Raw genomic sequence first — 24,870 nt, forward strand, 5'->3', positions numbered from 1 at the left:
ATTTGGAACCAGTCTGTTGTTCCATGTCCAGTTCTAACTGTTACTTCCTGACCTGTGTACAGATTTCTCAAGAGGCAGGTCAGGTAGTCTGGTATTCCCATCTCTTTCTCATTATATCCCATGCTGTGGTGTTTTTAATCTGCTATTATTACTTGAATACTTAGAAGGGACTCAGTGGATATTTGTTAAATAATAGAAAGGATTTTCTAGGGAGTTTTTAAACCTTTCATGATTTCATAATTTAACATTTCATAATAATTAAGATCAAGCTCTGAGATCAGATGGATCTAACTCACTATATCCTTCAGCAGGTTTTTGTAACTTCTTTAAGTCTCAGATTTTTTTTTTTATTAAAAGAAATCTCAGTATATAATTACTTCTTCCATTGGGTGTTCACTTAGATTAAAAAGAGAATTAATATAAAACTCATAGCTCAGAACCATGTTCTAAAGTGCTAAAAAACATTAGCTACTAACATTTTACACCTCATCTTAGGCAAGTGATGTACACAATTCTTTAATCTTCTTTGCCACATGAAGTATATATTAAGCCTTTTTGTGACAGCACCAAGTATTTTGGTAATGGCAAAATGATATACTTTTTGACAGAGATTTGTATGACTCATCAACAAACAAATAGACAAAAATTTCTCATTTTTCTTGGTAGCTTATTGGTCGGAGAAGGCAATGGCACCCCACTCCAGTACTCTTGCCTGGAAAATCCCATGGACGGAGGATCCGGGTAGGCTGCGGTCCATGGGGTCGCTAAGAGTCGGACACGACTGAGCGACTTCACTTTCACTTTTCACTTTCATGCATTGGAGAAGGAAACGGCAACCCACTCCAGTGTTCTTGCCTGGAGAATCCCAGGGACGGGGGAGCCTGGTGGGCCGCCGTCTACGGGGTCGCACAGAGTCGGACACAACTGAAGTGACTTGGCGGCAGCAGCAGCAGCTTATTGGTAGTAGGGGATGGAAGTGGATCTATAGCAGAGGCCAGAGCACAGAGACCAGGAGGGATAGAATAATATACTTAGAGAATAAAAGGAAAGGCCCTATTTTCTGATGCTGAGCCTCATAACACGTTTGATGGGCACATCACTGAAAAAGCTGGATCTTCCATAATAATGGTAGTAGGAGGAAAAGGATGCTCCTTTTTTTTTTTTTTTTTTTTGACAGGGGAGAGGCAAGGAAGAAGATAGAGGAGAAAAAAGCAGAAAGCTTCACTATGCACAAAATGGAGGTCAAGGTGAGCCTGCTGGGGGCAGTGTGGTACAGTAGACAGAGCATGGGCTTTATAATGGGGTAGATCTAAATCTGGTTTTCTAGCTGGGTTATTTGTTAGGGAGGCTAAGTACCTATTGCTATTTAACAATCTGTGCACCTGTCACTTCATCTTTGTCATGGTAATAAAAATCATAATTATAAAATATATAAATATAAAAATTATGTCATAGAGATCTAGTGAAGATATAATGAAACAACAGTGCTAGTTGAGTGCCCAATCCATTTTCTGGTCTTAGAAAATACTTCTCATTCACTCTGCAGGCAAGAAAGGCACAAAAATGCTTGCTGAAGCATTGTTTCTTGCACTTTTTTACTCATTTCTCATTTCTCACTCATTTCTCCCTTAAGTGTTCCTGGTAATTGTGGGAGATTTGTGTTGTGTCAATTTAGCTAAGCTGGGACATTTCCCAGAATCCACCTTTTCCTCATGCAATCAGTTCAAACCCAGGCTCAGAAGTGCGAAGGAAAGCCTAGCTGGCTTCTGGAGCTGAGAAGGTTGGTGCAGACAAGGTACTGTTGCAGCTCCTGCCAGTGGTGCTGCCCCCTGGCTTCTTGGCTAGAGAGTGGCAGCAGCCAGGTACTTAACTCCTCCAGATTCTATTGTATCTCCTGTTCCGAGTTCTCCAACTCTCAGCTCAGTTTTGTGTTTGGCAGTGTGACAAAGGGGCAGCAGCTTCTCCTGAAGAAAACCCTTAGCATCAAACTTTGAAACTTGCAGGCAATAAGGAACCAATACATGTTCCAGTTCATTCTTGAGGGTCCCAATTCAGACTTGCAGGATGCAGTTTGGCCTTGTTGCATCTGCACAGGCAGCTGGCCTTTCCTCACTCCACAGCCATCTTCTCTTCCTAAACATCTGCCTGTGGTATCAAGTTCCAGCATAGATTCAGACACTAAACCTCACATGCACTGTTTCTTCTGTTTCCATAGTTATGTAAGGTTAAACCTTTACGATCAATGCCTATATATATATATATATATATATATATATATATATATATGCATGAACTTCCCAGGTGGCGCTAGTGGTAAAGAACCCGGCTGCCAATGCAGATATGGGTTCAATCCATGGGTTGGGAAGATCCCCTGGAGGAGGAAATGGCAACCCACTCCACATTCTTGCCTGGAGAATCCCATGGACAGAGGAGCCCGGTGGGCTATAGTCCATAGGGTCACAAAGAGTCAGACATGGCTGAAGTGAGTTAGCACATATGTACATATACTTACAGATACACATATACTTATCCTGGTTATCTTACTTCTCTGATAATCTGATAAAAAGCTTAGCTGATTCAGGTGGCTCTCTATGTTATGGACTGATAAAACCAATGAGTAAGTACAGACCCTGTACAAAATTCTTACAGGAAAAATCAGACATCACTCATAATATAAGAAATTATAAAATTTCTATGGATTTGCCTACTCCGGACTATATAATATGTGACCTGTTGTATCTGGTTTTTTTCCCACTTAGCATGCTTACTAAGTTTATCCACATTGCTGGTTGTATCAGTACTTCAACATTTATGGCTGAATAATATTCAGTCATATGGATATATCACATTTTGTTTATTCATTTATCTACTGATGGACGTTTGGGTTGTTTTCAGTTTTGGGTACTATATAGTTTCAAACAGGATAGTGATAATTACAAAACATTGTGAATATATTAAATGTCACTGAAATACACACTTTGTTCATTGTTAAGCTTGTATTACATAAATTTCACTTCAATAAAAAAATTTAAGGTTATGAAGTTATAATGTTGATTTTCTTTAGTTAAAATTTTTTTTACATGCACACACATGTACATGTTCACAATGAAACTGAAGATACTCCAGTGAAGTTCATGGGTACCAAATCGGTGAAAATTATGTTCACTTAACTAGATATTTTCAGTGATAAGGTCACATGTTTTCTACATTTGACTCCAATCTACTTCGTATATTATTCTTTGCTCTGCTATTTTACTACAAACCTGCCATTGATTGGCTTCTTGACATGCACATAAAATCAATTAGCATTCAGCCTGTGAGAATAATTCTCTTAATAGATTACTCCTTTCACCATTTAGCCAATAGAGAAATGTTTCTGTCCACACCACCCCACACTTATTTAGGAAGGCATTTGGTAACACTTATCAGCCTGCACATGCCAGCAATTAGATGTCAATAGAATTACTATGTTCAATCCTTTGTATACAAGGAACATATTAACCAAAATTCCCAGTCCTCTCACAATTTTCTGAACACATCAGTTTTTGTCCTTTTACCATTGAGTGTCTTTAGAGACATATAAAGGCCCACATCTGCCTCCAAACAGTATGAAAGAAGATTTCAAGCCTGAGGATATTCCAAGCCAGTTCTCTTTCCTTTATGTTTCAGGAGGTACAATAAAAAGTATTTTCCTTCAACTGCCAAGTCCACTTTCTTTTTTCTTTTTTGTCTGTTTTAATTCTTTCTTGTTCTATCTAATATGACTATCATTGTTTCATAGAAATTCCTAGCTCCACCTCCCTCTATTATCCCTCTCTTACACTATACTCTAGTCACACTGGTTTACATTTAGCTACAGGAACATGTGAAACTCACCTCCATCTCAAGACCTTCAGAATGACCTTCAGAATCTCAATGACCTTGCTCGTTCTGCTTGAACATTCTGTCTCAACAAGGTCATTTTTTCATCATCCACATCTCAAATCATATGGTACCTTTTCCCAGTGGGCTCCCCTAGCTATATCAGCCTTTCAGTCACACTCTACCACATTACCCTATTTATTTTTTGTTTTATGTATTCCATTACTATATCATGGCTTCCCAGGTGGCTCAGAGGTAAAGAATCCACCTGCCAAAGTAGGAGACATATGGGTTTGATCCCTAGGTTGGGAAGGTCCCCTGGAGGAGGAAATGGCAACCGACTCCAATAATCTTGCCGGGAGAATACCATGGAGAGAGGAGCCTGTTGGGCTACAGTCCACAGGGTCACAAAGAGTTGAACACATCTGAGCATCTGAGGCCAGCACATCACTGTATCATATTGTTAACATAGTGGAGGCTCTGTCTGTCTGGTTGACAGCTGTTTTCCCAGAGTTTTGAACAATGCTGGAGCAGTTAGGAGATGTAAAGTAACTGTCTTGACTGACTGATAAACTAACAGGTTTATTAGTTTATTAACTAATAATAAACTAATAATGCTAATAAATGTAAATTTGCAATGTGATTCACAGTGGTACCATCATGGTAACACAATATGCTGAAAAAGATTGGGTATTTATACATGTATACATACATGTGTGCATGTATGTTGGTTAGGGGGATTTGAGGTGGTGAAAGGAGCAGGTTAAAAGTTCAGTTTTTATATTTTCATTTTGAAGTATCATTAATATCCCAAGAAGTGATATCAAATAAGTAATTTGTGGGTTAGACCAAACTTAAAAATTAGAAGAGTGGTATAGTGATGATTCATGAGACATCTGCTCCTCAGTGCTTATTAAATGTGGGCATGGATAAGATTATCCAAGAATAGCAAGAAGAATAGAAAGAGAGGAATGCAAGAAAGAATGGATAACAATTGAAAGCAAACAGAATAAGAGTTGTCAGGGACAAAGGAGGATAACCATGAAGGTGTGGCACCCTGAAGAAGAGCGTAGTTATAGGCTGAGAGTGTCCTAAGAAAATCCACATGCTGAAGCCCTAATCCCTAGGGTAATGATATTTGGAGATGGGGTCTTGGGAAGTAATCAGATTTAGATGAGGTCATGAAGGTGGAATAAACTGTGGAAAATTCTGTAAGAGATGGGAATACCAGACCACCTGAACTGCCTCTTGAGAAAGCTATATGCAGGTTAGGAAGCAATGGTTAGAACTGGACATGGAACAACAGACTGGTTCCTAATAGGAAAAGGAGTACGTCAAGGCTATATATTGTCACCCTGCTTATTTAACTTATATACAGAGTACATCATGAGAAACGCTGGGCTGGAAGAAGCACAAGCTGGAATCAAGATTGCCGGGAGAAATATCAATAACTTCAGATACGCAGATGACACCACCTTTATGGCAGAAAGTGAAGAGGAACTAAAAAGCCTCTGATGAAAGTGAAAGAGGAGAGTGAAAAAGCTGGCTTAAAGCTCAACATTCAGAAAACTAAGATCATGGCATCTGGTTCCATCACTTCATGGCAAATAGATGGGGAAACAGTGGAAACAGTGGCAGGCTTTTTTTTAAGGGCTCCAAAATCACTGCAGATGGTGACTGCAGCCATGAAATTAAAAGACGCTTACTCCTTGGAAGGAAAGTTATGACCAACCTAGATAGCATATTAAAAAGCAGAGACATTACTTTGCCAACAAAGGCCTGTCTAGTCAAGGCTGTGGTTTTTCCAGTGGCCATGTATGGATGTGAGAGTTGGACTGTGAAGAAAGCTGAGTGCTGAAGAATTGATGCTTTTGAACTGTGGTGTTGGCGAAGACTCTTGAGAGTCCCTTGGACTGCAAGGAGATCCAACCAGTCCATCCTAAAGGAGATCAGTCCTGGGTGTTCATTGGAAGGACTGATGCTGAAGCTGAAACTCCAATACTTTGGCCACCTCATGTGAAGAGCTGACTCATTGGAAAGACCCTGATGCTGGGAGGGATTGCGGGCAGGAGGAGAAGGGGATGACAGAGGATGAGATGGCTGGATGGCATCACCAACTCGATGGACATGAGTTTGGGTAAACTCCGGTAGTTGGTGATGGACAGGGATGCCTGGAGTGCTGCAATTCATGGGGTCACAAAGAGTAGGACACGACTGAGTGACTGAACTGATGAAGGTGGAGCATCAGATGGGATTAGTGCTCTTATAAGATGAGAAAGAGACACCAGAACTTTTCTTTTTCTCCCCTGAATTTGAACAAAGAGGTCATGTGAAGACACAGTAAGATTTGTTGTTGTTCAGTCGCTAAGGCGTGTCCAATTCTTTGCGACCCCATGTACTGCAGCATGCCAGGCTTCCTTGTCCTTCACCATGTCTCACGTCCATTGAGTCAGTGATGCCATTCAACATCTTACCCTCTGTCACCCCCTTCTCCTCTTGCCCTCAGTCTTTCCCAGCATCAGATCTTTCCAATGAATTGGCTCTTCATATCAGGTGGCCAAAGTATTGGAGCTTCAGCTTCAGAAGCAGTCCTTCCAGTGAATATTCAGGACTGATTTCCTTTAGGATTGACTGGTTTGATCTCCCTGCTGTCCAAGGGACATTCAAGAGTCTTTTCCAGCACCACAACTCAAAAGCATCAATTCTTCAGTGCTCGGCTGTCTTTCTGGTCCAACTTTCACATCCATACATGATTACTGGAAAAACCATAGCTTTGATTATACAAAACTTTGTCACCAAAGTGATGTCTTTGCTTTTTAATATGCTACATTTGTCATAACTTTTCTTCCAAGGAGCAAGCATCTTTTAATTTCATGGCTGCAGTCACCATCCACAGTGATGGTGGGGCCGAAGAAAATAAAATCTGTCAGTTTCCAATGTTTCTCCATTTATTTGCCATGAAGTGTTGGGACCAGATGCTATGATCTTAGTTTTTTGAATGAGAGTTTTAAGCTAGCTTTTTCAGTGTCCTCTTTCACTTTCATCAAGAGGCTTTTTAGTTCCTCTTCACTTTCAGCCATTAGAGTGGTATCACCTGCAAATTTGAGGTTGTTGATATTTGTCCTGGCAACCTTGATTCCAGCTCATGATTCATCCAGTCCGGGATTTCACATGATGTACTATGCATGTAAGTTAAATAAGCAGTATGACAACATACAGCCTTGACGTACTCCTTTTCCTATTTGGAACCAGTCTGTTGTTCCATGTCCAGTTCTAATTGTTGCTTCTTGACCTGTATACAGGTTTCTCAGGAGACAGTAAGGTGCTCTGGTATTCCAGAATTTTCCACAGTTTGCTGTGATACACATGGTCAAAGGTTTTAGCATAGTCAATGAAGCAGAAGCAGATGTTTTTCTGGAATTCCTTTGCTTTCTCTAGGATCTAACAAATGTTGGCAATTTGATCTCTGGTTCCTCTGCCTTTTCTAAACCCAGCTTGCACATCTGGAAGTTCTCAGTTCACATACTGCTGAAATCTAGCTTGAAGGATTTTGAATATAACCTTGCTAGCATATGAACTGTACGTAGTTCGAACATTCTTTGGCATATGCAATTGTATGTTTGAACGTTCTTTGGCATTGCCCTTCTTTAGTATTGGGATGAAAACTGACCTTTTCCAGTCCTGTGGCTACGGCTGAGTTTAACAAATTTGCTAACATATTGAGGGCAACACTTTAACAGCATCATCATTTAGGATTTGAAATAGCTCCGCTGGGGGCTTCCCTGGTAGCTCAGCTGGTAAAGAATCTGCCTGCAATGCAGCAGACCCTGGTTCAATTCTCAGGTTGGGAAGATCCCCTGGAGAAGGGATATACTACCCACTCCAGTTTCTTGGGTTTCCCTGGTGGCTCAGCTGGTAAAGAATCCGCCTGCAAGGTGAGAAACCTGATTTCGATCCCTGGGTTGGGCAGATTCCCTGGAGGAAGGCATGGCAATCCACTTTTGTATTCTAGCCTCGAGAATCCCCATGGAGAGAGGAGTCTGGAGGGCTACAGTCTATGGAGACACAAAGAGCTGGACAGGACTGAGTGACTAAGCACAGCACAATAGCTCCACTGGAATTGTCACCTCCACTAGCTTTGTTCATAGTAATGCTTTCCTAAGGTCCACTTCACTTTACACTCCAAGATGCCTGGCTCTAGGTGAGTGACCACACAATCATGTTTTATCCGGGTCATCAGACCTTTTTGTATAGTTCTTTTGTGTATTCTTGCCCCCTCTTTGTAATCTCTTCTGCTTCTGTTAGATCCTTGCCATTTCTGTCCTTTATTGTGCCTGTATTTGCATGAAATGTTCCTTTGGTATCTCCAATTTTCTTGAAGAGATCTCCAGTCTTTCCCATTCTACTGCTTTCCTCCATTTCTTTGTATTGTTCACTTAAGAAGGCTTTCTTAAGTCTCCTTGAGATTCTCTGGAACTCTGCATTCAGCTGGGTATATCTTTCCCTTCTCCTTTACCTTTCACCTCTCTTCTTTTCTTAGCTATTTGTAAGGCTTCCTCAGACAACCACTTTGCCCTCTTGCATTTATTTTTCCTTGGGATATTTTTTTCATCACCTCCTGTACAATGTTACATGCCTCTGTCCGCAGTTCTTCAGGCAATCTATAAGACTACCAGATATACCAGACTCTTGATATACTAGTCAAGAGATCTAGTCTCTTGAATCTATTCATCACCTTTACTATGTAATCATAACAGATATGATTTAGGTCATACCTTAGTGGCCTAATGGTTTTCCATACTTTCTTCAATTTCAGCCTGAATTTTGCAGTAAGGTGATCATGATCTGAGCCACAGTCAGCTCCAGGTGTAATTTTTACTGATTGTATAGAGCTTCTTCATCTTTGGCTGCAAAGAATACAATCAATCTGACTTTGGTACTGACCATCTGATGATGATGACAGTGAGATGGTGAACCTCTAAAAGCCAGGGAGAGTGTTCTCATCAGGAATCAAAACTATCAGTAACTTAATCTTGGACTTTCAGCTTCCAGAACTGTAGGAAAATACATTTCTGTTGTTTAAGCCAATTAATCTATGGCATTTTGTTATAGAGCCCAAGTTGGCTAAGGCAAGAGTGTTTCAAGAAGGAGAGAATTTATATTTAATCCTAACTTTGAGATTTTTATTGGAGACTCTACTTCCTAACCAGCTTATTCCTCTGCTTTTTTTTTTTTTCTTTCCTATTTCCTATGTTTCCTACAGGAACCATTTACATGTCTCTTTAGGTAAGAATTTTTACATGTCTGTCAGTAGACTACATTTCCTCATTGGTCAAGATTTCCATGACCTTGAAATGTTCATGCCATGGATTACTTCTCCAGTTTATAACATTTACCTGTTCAGACCTGCTGTAATCATTGCAAACTTTAGGTTCTTATTTCAGATTTCATTTTTTTTTAGGAATGTCAAGCACAAATGACCATATACTCTGTTTCTATCATCTTATTTTGACTCCAAGTTCTAGGGGTTCTAAGTATATGCTGGAAGGTTGGCAGGTTTCATCTACGTCTTCTAGTTCAGGTACTTGTCTTCTGAGTGTAGAGGACATTTATCATATAGGGCAGTTCCCCATCAACACCCTTTTCTAGCAAGAAACCAGAGATCATTGGAGTACCATCCGATGATCTTTCTTTTTTCTTTGGAGTGGCGTCTGACAGAACAGGTGCAAATATCCCACTCTCAATCAACCAGAGGCTCCAACATGGGACAGTGACTGTAGTGAGGGACACAAAACCAAAGTGACCATTTAGATTCATTCATAGCAGCAACAGCAGCATCCGTGATGTCCTACATGCAGCAGCAGCAGCTCTAGACCATCCTGCTTAGTTAAAAGACCCTGACTTCCTCCCTCTTGGCATAAAAGAACAGAAGTGCCTTTACTCATACCCAGTCTTTATGCCTGGTTCCCTATCCTCACATTGCTTCTGTGACATCCTTGGTATCCTTGCAAATTTATATACTTTTTTTTTCCTTTTTCCTAACACTAGCCAGTTAGTTTCTGTTACCTGTAATCAAAACCTTCCAAACTAATACAAAGGGAGGTCTTCACATGATCCACTCAAGTAAGAACCACGTCACCATGATTAGTGGCTAAGCTAGCACTTCCTAACAGAATTATTTGTTACTCTTGGCAGATTTCAGGGAGAAAAAACACCACTGCTTTGCCAGAGCTTCTGTTGCCAGTGACTATCACTCTAGGGGTATTCTCCAGAGAAAGAGAACATCAGGGGGAATAAAACCAGCATTTGCAATTTAGATTGCCACTGCATTTAATAAATGGGGAGATGGTATTACTTTACTGGTAATTAATTTTTTAAAGCCTTTATAAAATGTCAGCTGGATTCTGTTTATTGGAACATACCAACACATTAGACAAAACTAACCTTGTTGATTTACTCAAGACAGCTAAACTGACAAATTTCAATGGAACCTATTACAAGGCTGGCTCTGACTTATAAAAATGTCTATTTTGAGTCATGACTAAGTAGGACTGTATATGTATAAGTGTATTTTCCTGTCTCTAGTGAAAGACACAGACAGGTGGGAAAGTTGTTTATCCTATGAGCACCAAACATCATACTGAATCCCCTTGAAATGTTAAAATTTGGAGCCATTGGTCTGTTATCTACAGAGAGAAAAACAATACTGTGGGTTCAGGAGAAATGGATAGGAGGGTTTGAAATGGGAAGAAAAACACCAACAGGAATGATAAACTGGGTTTTAATGACAAAGTCACTTTGCCAATTGTAACTCGGGTGCTGGGTAAGCTGATCTGACTTCATTAGGTGATAGCCAGCCTCCCAAAGCCATCATCAGGCTGGAAGAAAGCCATATGTGTTGGTCGCACAAATGGACATTGATTTTTCAATAAACTGGAACCCAAAGCCAACATCACTCCAATGATATCTTTTCTCAGGAGAGACGATTTCTCGCTCATGCCTGGCACCATGTCTCAGCTCTTATATTACAAGAATTACATGGGTGAAGCAGAGTAGAAAACATCAGCTCACTTAAGTCATGTGATGAATGAGGCAATTAAGTCAATTAGATGCAGAGTTACTGAGCTATATCTATTTTGTTTTGTAAAATAAAATTTTAAATAGGATCATCTGTCATACCATACTTGACAGCATCAGAATTCTGTGTGGCAGAAAAAAATGTGGTTCATTACTCTGTGAAAGCAGTGTCTACTCTCTCAAGTGGATAAAGTAACCTTCTTCTTTAAGTTGAAGGTGGTTGTCTCTTAACTCTTTCTCTATAAGAAAGCAGAACACACTTTATATTTGTTATATATTTCCACATTTCTTTAAATGAATAGTTTTTCCAATAGTCATCATGTGTTTGGGGGTTAGTAGACAGATGTCATTTGAGTTTTTCAGTGTATGATTTACCAGACGCATCTCTTTCTGGAGGGAGAGAGAGAGCACAGATTTTCATTGCTCTGGTAAGCATCACTTCAGTGACTTTGTGGTGAAAAATAAACAGGCACTCTTGTCTAAGGGAAGAGTGCCAGGATCTTTAAGTTGCTTAACTAAAGGTATTCACCACCACTCTATCCCTTTGGTATGCAGAACTTGTCACTGGGGAAGAGGTGTGTATCTACAGTGGAACCAAGGAGGCCTTTTCAGTGACCATAATCAGACTCTTTGCTTTTGGAGGAATATTTCTAGAGCCTCTGATGGATTGTGATGGTCCTACTGAAGATACATGGGCAGGTTAGGATACCAGGAGCTACCATGGGAAACTAACCACAAATGTGGATAATACTGGACTGGTGGCCAAGGCTAGATTAGAGGCTTATCATTAAATTGCTTATGAGCTAAGCTATGTTTTCTTTGTTTCAAGGTACAGAACCAATAAAACTTAGTGAACTGTTTAACAGTTAGAATATTTCACATATAAATATGAATTACATTAGCCAGGGCACATGCTCTGCAGTTGTCTCAAAAGCCTACCACTCACATATGTACTATTAGTCTCCCTGCTTTACACATTTCTCTAACTTTCTGGAACACAGAAGGCAATTGAGTTACTTGCCTTTTGCCAAGATGGTTGTGAAAGTGAATGCCTCTCAGTCGTGTTTGACTCTTTGTGACCTGGACTCTGTTGCACAGTCCATGGAGTTCTCCAGGCCAGAATACTGGAGTGGGTAGCCTTTCCCTTCTCCAGGGCATCTTCCCAACCCAGGGATCAAATCCAGGTCTCCACATAGCAGGTGTATTCTTTACCAGCTGAGCCACAAGGGAAGCCCCTTTTTCTTCAAAATGGTGGAGTAGAAGGACATGCGCTCTTCTCCTGAAAGAACTCCAAAATGACAACTTGCTTCTCAACAATCATTGGCAGGAAAAGTTGGATCCCACCAAAAATATACCCCATGTCCAAGGGCAAAGGAGAAGCCCCAGCAAGATGGTAGGAGGTGCAAAATTACGTTTAGAATCAAAGCCTATACCTGCCAGACATGCTCAGAGGGCTCAAACAAAACCTTGTGTGCATCAGGAGACCCCACAGAGACTGAGCCAGACTTGCCTTTGAGTGTTTGAGCGTCTCCTGTGGGAGTATGGCTCAGTAGTTACCTGCTGCAGGGGCAGGGGCTCTGGGTGCAGCAGTCCTGGGTGTGGCATAAGCCCTCTTGGAGAAAGTCACCCCACCATAGAGCCAGTGAGCAGACAACCCACAAGCTGCAGAACAATTATACCAAATAAATTCTCACACTGTTAAGAAAGTGCTAGGACTCACAACAGATTTCTCAATCTGGGGATCTGGCAAAGGGACTGAGAACCCCCAGGGAATTTGACTTTGGAGGGCAGTGGTGCTTGATTACAGAAATTATACAAGGACTGGGGAAACAGACTCTTGGAGGGTACAAACAAACCTTGTGTGGACCAGGACCCAGGAGAAAGGAGCAGTGACCCCACAAGAGACTGACCCAGACTTGCCTGTGAGTGTCCAAGAGTCCCTCGCAGAGGCGTGGGTCGGCAGTGGCCTGCTTCAGGGTCAGGGGCACTGAGTGCAGCAGTGCATGCATAGGGCCTTTTGAAGGAGGTCACCATTATCTTCATTACCTCCACCATAGTTTGGTCTCAGGTCAAACAACAGGGAGGGAACACAAACCTGTCCATCAACAGAAAACCGGATTAAAGACTTACTGAGAATGGCCCCGCCCATCAGAAAAGACCTAGTTTCACCCACAGTCAGTCTCTCCCATCAGGAAGTTTCCAGAAGCCTTTTATCCTTACCAATCAGATGGTGACAGAATGAAAACCACAATCACAGAAAACTAATCAAAACTGAACACATGGACCACAGCCTTGTCTAACTCAATGAAACTATGAGCCATGCCATGTAGAGCCACCCAAGATGGACAGGTCATGGTTGAGAGTTCTGACAAAATGTGGTCCACTGGAGAAGGGAATGGCAAATCACTTCAGTATTCTTGCTTTTAGAACCCAATGAACAGTATGAAAAGGCATGAACTCCCCAACATGATAGGTGCCCAACATGCTACTGGAGAAGAGTGGAGAAATAACTCCAGAAAGAATGAAGAGATGGAGCCAAGCGAAAATAATGCCCAGTTGTGGATGGGACTGGTGATGGAAGTAAAGTCCAATGCTGTAAAGAAAAGTATTGCATAGGAACCTGGAATGTTAGGTCCATGAATCAAGGCACATTGGAAGTGGTCAAACATTGACATTTTAGGAATCAGCAAACTAAAATGGACTGGAATGTGTGAATTTAACTCAGATGACCGTTATATCTACTACTGTGGGCAAGAGTCCCTTAGAAGAAATGGAGTAGCCTTCATAGTCAACAAAAGAGTCTGAAATGCAGTACTTGGATGCAGTCTCCAAAACAACAGTATGATCTCTGTTCATTTCCAAAGCAAACCACTCAATATCAGAGTAATCCAAGTATATCTCCCAACCAGCAATGCTGAAGAAGCTGAAGTTGAATGGTTCTATGAAGACCCACAAGACCTTCTAGAACTAACACCCCCAAAAGATGTTCTTTTCATTATAGGGGACTGGAATGCAAAAGTAGGAAGTCAAGAGATACCTGGAGTAACAGGCAAATTTGGCCTTGGAGTACAAAATGAAGCAGGGCAAAGGCTAACAGAGCTTTGCCAAGAGAAGCACTGGTATTAGCAAACACCCTCTTCTAACAACACAAGAGAAGACTCTACACATGGGCATCCCTAGATGGTCAACACCAAAATCAGATTGATAATATTCTGTACAGCCAAAGATGGAGAAGCTCTATACAGTCAGCAAAAACAAGACTGTAAGCTGACTGTGGCTCAGATCATGAACTCCTTATTGCCAAATTCAGACTTACCTTGAAGAAAGTAGGGAAAACCACTAGACTACTCAGGTATAACTTAAATCCCTTACAGTTATACAGTGAAAGTGACAAATAGATTCAAAGGATTAGGTCTGATAGAGTGCCTGAAGAACTATGGACAGAGGCTCGTGACATTGTACAGGAGGCAGTGATCAAGGCCATCCCTAAGAAAATGAAATCCAAAAACGCAAAATGGTTGTCTGAGGAGGCCTTACAAATAGCCTAGAAAAGAAGAGAAGTGAAAGGCAAAGGAGATAAGGAATGATATACCCATATGAATGCAGTAGAATTTCTAAGAACTTAGAGTTCCTAAGAAGAGCAAGGAGGGATAAGAAAGCCTTCCTCAGTGATCAATGCAAAGAAATAGAGAAAAACAACAGATTGGGAAAGATCTCTTCAAGAAAATTAGTGATACCAAGGGAACATCTCATACAAAGATGAAAAAAGGACAGAAATGGCATGGACCTAAAAGAAGCAGAAGATATTAAGAAGAGATGGCAAGAATACACAGAAGAACTATACAAAAAAGATCTTTATGGTCCAGATAACCATGATGGTGTGATCACTCACCTAGAGCTAGACATCGTGGAATGCGAAGTCAAGTGGGCCTTAGGAAGCATCACTATGAACAAAGCTAGTGGAGGTGATGGAATTCCAGTTGAGCTATTTCAAATCCTAAAAGATGATACTGTTAAAGTGCTGCACTCAATATGCCAGCAAATCTGGAAAACTCAGCAGTGGCCACAAGACTGGAAAAGGTCAGTTTTCATTTCAATTTCAAAGAAAGGCAATCCCAAAGAATGTTCAAACTACTGCACAATTACACTCATCTCACACACTAGCAAAGTAATACTCAAAATTCTCCAAGCCAGGCTTCAACAGTACGTGTACTGTGAAATTCCATATGTTCAAGTTGGATTTAGAAAAGGCAGAGGAACCAGAGATCAAATTGCCAACGTACATTGGATCATAGAAAAAGCAACAATGTTCCAGAAAAACATCTACTTCTGCTGCATTGACTATGCCATAGCCTGTGACTGTGGGGATCACAGCAAAGTGGAAAATTCCTCAAGAGATGGGAATACCAGACCACCTTATCTGCCTCCTGAGAAATCTGTATGCAGGTCAAGAAGCAATAGTTAGAACTGGACATGGAACAACAGACTAGTTCCAAATTGGGAAAGAAGTGCGTCAAGTTTGTATGTTGTCACCCTGCTTATTTAACTTCTATGTAGAGTATGTCATGTGAAATTCCATGCTGAATGAAGCACAAGCTGGAATCAAGCCTGCCAGGACAAATATCAATAACCTCAGATATGCAGATAACACCACCCTTATGGTAGAAAGCAAAGAACTAAAGATCTTGTTAATGAAAGTGAAAGATGAGAGTGAAAAACTAAGATCATGGCATCAGGTCCCATCACTTCATGGCATATAGATGCAGAAACAATGAAAAGAGTGAGAGACTTTATTTTGGGGGGCTCCAAAATCACTTCAGACGGTGACTACAGCCATGAAATTAAAAGATGTTTGCTCCTTGGAAGGAAAGCTATGACAAACCTAGAAAGCATGTTAAATAGCAGAGACATTACTTTTCCAACAAAGGTCCATCTAGTCAAAGCTATGGTTTTTCTAGCAGTCATGTAAGGATATGAGAGTTGGATAATAAAGAAGACTGAGCACTGAAGAATTGATGCTTTTGAACTGTGATGTTGGAGAAGACTCTTGAGAATCCCTTGGGCTCCAAGGAGATCCAACCAGTCAATCCTAAAGGAAATCAGTCCTGAATATTCATTGGAAGGACTGATGCTGAAGCTGAAACTCCAATACTTTGGCCACCTGATGCAAAGAACTGACTCATTGGAGAAGATCCTGATGCTGGGAAAGATTGAAGGCAGGAAGAGAAGGGGAAGACAGAGGATGAGATGGTTGGATGGCATCATAGACTTGATGGACATGAATCTGAGCAAGCTTCAGGAGTTGGTGATGGACAGGGAAGCTGGTGTGCTGCAGTCCATGGGGTCACAATGAGTTGGACACGACTCAGCGATTGAACTGAACTGAAGATGGTTGTGGGGAGAGGTTACCAAGTCTGTTACAGAATAGGGCTGAGATTTGCAGCCTTTATAAGCCAGCCACCTGGGAATATGCTTGAGAAACTGTGACTGAACATGTGGAGAAAAACTGACTTGTGACCTTGGGAAGTACTTAGTTGGACTGGGTTTATGAGATTATCTCACACACAAAGTGTGGGGATCTAGCAAGGGCATTATTGCAGGAGAGGACAAGGACATCAAACATGGATTTTTTAATATATAATTGCTGGTTGAAGAGTATTTTAAATCATAAGTTTAAAAAATATTATCAAGTTGACCTCAAGAATGTTGAACCAGGTTATATACAAACCAACAGTTCATGAGAACACCAGTTTGCATATTAGTCAGCAATGGCTATCATTGATTTTTAAAGTTTTGCTAATCTGATGGGGAAAAATTGATGCTTCAATTTGAATTTTCCTGACTACTGGTAAATTTAGGCATATTTTCGGATGTATGCTGGCCCTTTTTATTTTTTCTAAGAACTACCAGGTTATAACTATTGTTTCTTTTCATTTTTAGGTTATTTGCTTTTTCTTATTGAACTGTAAGAACTCTTAGATGGTTCTCTTTCTCTGTCATATTTGTAGTAAATATTTTTTCCAGTCTGTTAATTGCCTTTTAACTTTGCTGCTACATTATACATTGTGCAGAAATAGTTAATTTTTATTTAGAAAATTGCTACTTTAAAAAAATGATTTTGGGATTTAATGTCATTCATAGATCACCTCAGCTACACAATGCCAAAATAATCCCCTCAGATCGATTCAGCTGTTCCGTTGTGTCTGACTCTGCGTACACTTGTAATGCAACCCGCCAGGCTTCCCTGTCCATCACCAACTCCCAGAGCTTGCTCTAAATCATGTCCATCGAGTCAGTGATACCATCCAACCATCTCATCCTCTGTTGTCCCCTTCTCCTCCTGCCCCCAATCCCTCCCCGCATCAGGGGCTTCTCTAATGAGTCAGCTCTTCACATTGGGTTAACAAGGTATTGTAGCTTCAGCTTCAACATCAGTCCTTCCAATGAACATTCAGGTTTCATTTCTTTTGGGATTGACTGATTTGATCGCCTTGCAGTCCAAGGGACTCTCAAGAGTCTTCTCCAACACCACAGTTCAAAAGCATCAATTTTTTAGCACTTAGCTTTCTTTATGGTCCAACTCTCACATCCACACATGACTACTGGAAAAACCATAGCTTTGACTAGATGGACCTTTGTTGGCAACATAATATCTCTGATTTTTAATATGCTATCTAGATTGGTCATAGCTTTTCTTCCATGGAGCAAGCACCTTTTAATTTCCTGGCTGCCGTCATCATCTGCAGGGATTTTGGAGCCTAAGAAGATGAAATCTGTCATTATTTCCATTGTTTCCCCATATATTTGCCATGAAGTGATGGGACCAGATGCCATGATCTTAGTATTTTGAATGTTGAGTTTTAAACCAACTTTTTCACTCTCCTCTTTCACTTTCATCAAGAGGCTCTTTAGTTCCTCTTTGCTTTCTGTCAGAAGAGTGGTGTCATCTGCATATCTGAGGTTACTGATATTTCTCCCGGCAATCTTGATTCCAGCTGTGCTTCATCTAGCCCAGCATTTTTCATGATGTACTCTGCATATAAGTTAAATAAGCAGGGTGACAATATATAGCCTTGATGTACTCCTTTTCCAATTTGGAACCAATCTGTTGTTCCATGTCCAGTTCTAACTGTTGTTTCTTGACCTGCATACAGATTTCTCAGGAGGCAGGTAAGGTGGTCTGGTATTCCTATCTCTTGAGGAATTTTCCAGTTTGTTGTGATCCATGCACCAAAGGCTTTGGAATATCAATGAAGCAGAAGTAGATGTTTTTCTGGAACATTGTTGCTTTTTCTATGATCCAATGTACGTTGGCAATTTGATCTCTGGTTCCTCTGCCTTTTCTAAATCCAACTTGAACATATGGAAGTTCTTGGTTCACATACTGTTGAAGCCTGGCTTGGAGAATTTTGAGCATTACTTTGCTAGTGTGTGAAATGAGTGCAATTGTGCAGTAGTTTGAACATTCTTTGGCATTGCCTTTCTTTGGAATTGCCTTTCTTTGGAATCGAAATGAAAACTGACCTTTTCCAGTCTTGTGGCCACTTCTGAGTTTTCCAGATTTGCTGGCATATTGAATGCAGCACTTCAACAGCGTCATCTTTTAGGATTTGAAATAGCTCAACTGGAATTCCATCACCTCCACTAGCTTTGTTCACAGCAATGCTTCCCAAGGCCCTCCTGACCTTGCATTCCACGATGTCTGGCTCTAGGTGAGTGATCACACAATCGTGGTTATCTGGGTCATGAAGATCTTTTTTTGTATACTTGTATACTTCTGTGTATTTTCACCACCTCTTAATATCTTCTGCTTCTGTTATGTTCATACCGTTTCTGTCCTTTGTAGTGACCATCTTTGCATGAGATGTTCCCTTAGATCACTAATTTTCTTGAGATCTCTAGTCTTTCCCATTCTATTGTTTTCCTCTGTTTCTTTGCATTGATCACCGAGGTAGCCTTTCTTATGTCTCCTTGCTATTCTTGGGGACTTTGCACTCAGATGGGTATTTTCCTTTTCTCCTTTGCCTTTCACTTCTTTTCTCAGCTATTTGTAAGGCCTTCTCAGATAACCATTTTGCCTTTTTGGATTTCTTTTTCTTGGGGATGGTTTTGCTCACTGCCTCCTGTATAATGTCATAGACCTCCATCCATAGTTCTTCAGGCACTCTGTCTATCGAATCCAATCCCTTAAATCTATTTTTTTATCTATTTATTTGTAAGGTGATTGATTTTTGTATGTTGACATTGTATAAACCTATTTTTACCTTCCCTCTAATTCTAGTAATAATTCCATTATATGCAAATAATAAAAGTTTGAGTTTGTTATTCCAAATTCCTATTTTCCTTTATTGCTTTGTTGCATTGGTAGAGTTTTAGTTTTAGTAGCTATGATGGTATTATGCATTCTTATTTTGGTCAGGACTTAAATAGGAAGTGTTTTAATGTTTCTCCATTACCATGTTTACTAAGTTTTTGTGACAATTTTCTTAATTAAATTAGGGAGGAACCTATTTATTCCTAGTTTGATTTTATTAATAATGGTATTGATTCATGGGAAACACCTTTTTTTATAATAAGATAGGTGTAAAATATTCTCTGAATGTGTTAATCTAGTAGAATTTTATAAACAGATTTCTCCATGTGAAACTTATTACACTTCTAGAATAAATCCTAGTCATTTTATTATTCTGTGAAAAAGTTACTTGTTATAATTTGTGAACATGTAACTTGAGATGTTCGTACTTATGGCTGTAAATGAGATTAATCTATAGTTCTTCCCAGTTTTTGTTCTTTTGTTTCTGGTTTTGTAACAGGGTTACGCAACTTAACGAAATGAATTTTAAAGTTTTTGAAAACATTTAAAATTCTTTGGTAAGTCTATTTAATGGAGTCATTATCTTATCTTTCAAAGTTGAATAAATTCATTTTGAATTATTTTCTTATAAATGGGATCTTTGTTGCAACATGTGGAATCTTTCCTAGCAGCACAAGGACTCAGCAGTTGTAGGGTGCGATCTTAGTTGCCCCAAGGTATATGGGATCTTAGCTCCCTGACCAGAGATAAAACCCGTGTTCCCTGTACTGGAAGGCAGATTCTTAACCACTGGACCACCAGGGAAGTCCCTATTTTTTTTTTTTTTTTTTGAGCAAAAATTTATTCATAGAATTATATCACGATTTCTTGACATTGCATACTCCTAGTTATATTTTTTCTTGTTTCAAGTTATTTTATCTTTTCTCTTTTTTCCTTCAATATATTTACCAAAGAAAAATCTAAAGTTCTCATTTTCTTGATTAAATCTATTATACATTTTATAAATGTCCACTTCTTTCTTTATTGAGTCCTGTCCTCATTTCAGCAGGTGTTGGTCCTTAGTGTATGCTTTACTGGAAGTTTTTGAAAGCACACTACAGCACCATGAGACTTTTTTATGTGAGATTCTCTCAGTTTATGAGAGCTTTTTCATTGATATTATGGAAAATCAGGTAAATTTAATTACGAATCACATTCTCTCTGGATGGATAGAGCTTATGAAATCTTTCAGTCTTACTGCATTTGTATTTATTCAAATATCATTTTATATAAAAATATTTAATTTCCACTATGTACTACATGCTATACTGTGCTAAGAATGTATCAGTTAACCAAATAAACATTGTCCCTACCTTTGCAAGGCTTCAGTGTGATGGAAAAAATAGACCAATAATTCATGATAAACAGATAAGTAGATTATAATTGTTCTATGAAGTTGGAAGAAAGTAAAAGAGAATAATTTAGATGAAAAATCAGAGAATGTGTCTCTGAAGAAACAACACTTAAGTTAAGAGGAGAATGATGGAAAGTGAAGGTATGCAAAGGTAGGCAAAGAATGAAGGGAAGGCAGTGGGGGTTGAGGAGAATAGCATATGCAAAAGCATGGAGAAGAGAATGATTCTGGATTGCTCAAAGATTAAGAGTGAGACTACACAAAATTAAGCAGCAGGAGAGAAAGAAAACTAAGATGTAGGCCAAGATCTGAGCTTGATGGGCCTGTAGCCACAACCAGAAGATTTGGATTTGATTATAAATAAAATGATAAACCACTAAAAGGCTTTGACATGGGGAGTGATATAATCTAATCCATATTTGTAAAGATCTATCTGGCTTCAAGGCAGAGAACAAATTGAAGCAGAGCAATGGGACTTCCCTATAGCTCAGATGCTAAAGAAACTGCCTGCATTGCAGGAGACCCAGCTTCAATCCCTGGGTTAGGAAGATCTCCTGGAGAAGGAAATGGCAACTCACTCCAGTATGCTTGCCTCAAGAATCCAATGGATAGAGGAGCCTGGCAGGCTACAGTCAATGGGGTCACAAAGAGTCAGACATGACTAAGTGACTTTCACTTTCACTCTTGGGCTAGAATAGTAGAATTAGGATGACAATTGTACACTGATTCAAGGCATTTTACGAGATAAAATCAGTATGACTAGATGGTGATTTTTTGCTGTGGTAAGATACACCCAACATAAAGTTTACCATTTTAAGTGTATAGTTCTGTAGCACTTAGTATGGTCTCCTGCCATACTAAGTAAACCATTGCAGGCAGATGGTTACCGTCTGAGCCACCAGGGAAGCTGCATTTAGTATATTCACAATGTTTGCAACCATTACCGTCATCAAGTTCCAGAACATTTTCATTATTCTAAAAGAAAGAGTCATACCCACTAAGCAGTTGTTCCTTGTTATGAGCTGAATTATGCTCTCCCCAAATTCCTATGTAGATGCCCCATCTCTGAGTACCTCAGAAGATGATTATATCTGGAGACAGAATCTTTAAAGAGGAAATTAAGGTAAAATGAGGTCATATGTTAGGCCATACTTCAATATGGCCAGTGTCCTTCTAAGAAGAATAGATTAGGACATACACTTGCAGAGGAGAGATCATATGAAGACAGCAGGGAAAAAACATCCATGTTCAAGCCAAGGACATAGGACTCAGAAGAAATCAACACTGCTAATACCTTGATCTCAGAGGCCTAGTTTCAAGAGTTGTGAGAAAATACATTCTGTTGTTTAAGCCACCCAGTCTGTGATACTTTGTTATGCAGGCCTAGCAAACTAATGTACGCTTCTTTCCTTTCCTCCACTCAGCTCATGACAACCAATTATTTGCTTTTTATCATTATAGTTTTGCCTATTCTGGATATTTCCTTATACAGAGAATCTTACAATATGTGGTCTTTTGTGTCCAGTTTCTTTTACTTAGCATAATGCTTGCAAGGTTCATCCATGTTATAATATGTATCATTACTTTATTCCTTTTTTGGCTGAATAATATTTCATTATATAAATATATCACTTTTTGTTTACTCTTCAGTTGGCTGATGATGACTTTGTTGTAAGGAATGAGGAAGAAGTTTTCAAGAATGACTTCTAGATTTCTGAATGAATGGATGCCATTTATTGAGGTGGGAATGAATGCAGTAAGAGTATATTAGAGGGAAGATTTGGGGAGCTTATGTCTACAAAGGGTTAATGATGAGTCACCTGGCTTATGCAAGTCCAAATCCTACCATTCCATTACCCTCTCTCTTTCTCTAAGAAATCAGCATGTGTGAGAGAATCTAAACCATTTTAGTTATTTCAGCTGTTTGCCTTTTCTTATATACCAAGTGGAATTATTTCTGATCAATTCTAGTCCAGGTATATGCCCTCTGACCAAATGACAACAAAAATTCCTGAAACAAACTAACAGCAAGTATGAGCAAAGACTTTCAACATATGAACACATAAATGGGTTTAAGTACTAAGCCAGCCACAGTGTTAGCATTCAATCAACTAACCACCAAGTGATCCTTTCTCTTGGTCTCCCAGAACATTGTAGTTCTTTATAAGCAGTACTTTTTCTATTTTCGAAAATAGTAAGTACACATTTTAAAAAATTGGTACATACAGAAAGGAACGCAAAAATAAACTCCTCTTATGATCTTTTATGGGAGAAGGCAATGGCACCCCACTCCAGTATTCTTGCCTGGAAAATCCCATGGATGGAGGAGCCTGGTGGGCTGCAGTCCATGGGGTCGCTAAGAGTCAGACACGACTGAGCGACTTCACTTTCACTTTTCACTTTCATGCGTTAGAGAGGGAAATGGCAACCCACTCCAGTGTTCTTGCCTGGAGAATCCTAGAGGCGGGGGAGCCTGGTGGGCTGCCGTCTATGGGGTCGCATAGAGTGGGACACGATTGAAGCGACTTAGCAGCAGCAGAATGATCTTTTATGATCTCTCCACTTACAGATAAGCATTGTTTACATTTCTGAATATTTCTTTTCTTCCTATAAATTTTACAGAAATATCTCTCTAAACTTAGGGGTTGTATTCCTAAAAGAATTGTGATTGACAAAACAATGACTGGCACGCTCAAGGTGCTATAGGAAATATAGGTTTAAGGCGAAGAGTTAAACTGTACTGAATTAGTTTTAAAACATTGCAAATAGAAATTCTAAAATATGTTTACTTTAAAAAGAAATCTTAAACATTTGTTAGAAAGCCCTTGTCTAAATCACCTTCTTCAGTTGCACAGAAAATATTGCTCTAGTGCCATGACCTGCTAGGGAATTTAACTTATGCAGACCCTATCACTTTTTACTTTTTAAACAAGTTTTTACTGCCTTAAAATGTCTTTTGCATTCATGGTCTCCATCATTTGTTTTTGCAATTAGTGGCAAAATGTTTGAATATTTTATCACCCTTACTCCTTGTCTTGTCCCAGCCCCTTCGCAATTTATCATTGGGCTTAAGAACACATTTCTTTGAATACAGCCTTCCATTTCTCCACGAGAGGGTGTGTCCTCTTTTGTTTGGAGTATCCCATAGATTGGCTTACATGGAATATAGAAAGAGCTAACAATAACAGTGGTTTTCTTTTAAGAGAATCTAACAAGAATAGGAATGATATTCATCATCATCAACAACAATAACAGAAACAGCAGCATAGAATGACATTTCCCTGATGTTTTAATTGAGGAACTATGGACGGAGGTTTGTGACATTGTAGGGGAGACAGGGATCAAGACCATCCCCACGGAAAAGAAATGCAAAAAGGCAAAATGGTTGTCTCAGGAGACCTTTCAAATAGCTAAGAAAAGAAGAGAAATGAAAAGCAAAGGAGAAAAGGAAAGGTATTCCCATTTTAATGCAGAATTCCAAAGAATAGCAAGGAGAGATAAGAAAGCCTTCCTCAGTGATCAATGCAAAGAAATAGAGGAAAACAACAGAATGGGAAAGACTAGAGATCTCTTCAAGAAAATTAGAGATACCAAGGGAACATTTCATGCAAAGATGGGTTCGATAAAGGACAGAAATGGTATCGACCTAACAGAAGCAGAAGATATTAAGAAGAGATTGCAAGAATACACAGAAGAACTGTACAAGAAAGATCTTCACGACCCAGATAATCACGATGGTGTGATCATTCACCTAAAGCCAGACATCCTAGAATGTGAAGTCAAGTGGGCCTTAGGAAGCATCACTATGAACAAAGCTAGCGGAGGTGATGGAATTCCAGCTGAGCTATTTCAAATCCTAAAAGATGATGCTGTGAAAGTACTGCACGCAATATGCCAGCAAATTTGGAAAACTCAGCAGTGGCCACAGGACTGGAAAAGGTCAGTTCTCATTCCAATCCCAAAGAAAGGCAATCCCAAAGAATGCTCAAACTACCGCACAATTGCACTCATCTCACATGCTAGCAAAGTAATGCTCAAAATTCTCCAAGCCAGACTTCAGCAATACATGAACCGTGAACTTCCAGATGTTCAACTGGTTTTAGAAAAGGCAGAGGAACCAGAGATCAAATTGCCAACATCCACTGGATCATCGGAAAAGCAAGAGTTCCAGAAAAACATCTATTTCTGCTTTATTGACTATGCCAAAACCTTTGACTGTGTGGAT

This window comes from Cervus canadensis, chromosome 12 (genome assembly GCF_019320065.1).
Source record: "Cervus canadensis isolate Bull #8, Minnesota chromosome 12, ASM1932006v1, whole genome shotgun sequence".
NCBI lineage: Eukaryota > Metazoa > Chordata > Mammalia > Artiodactyla > Cervidae > Cervus > Cervus canadensis.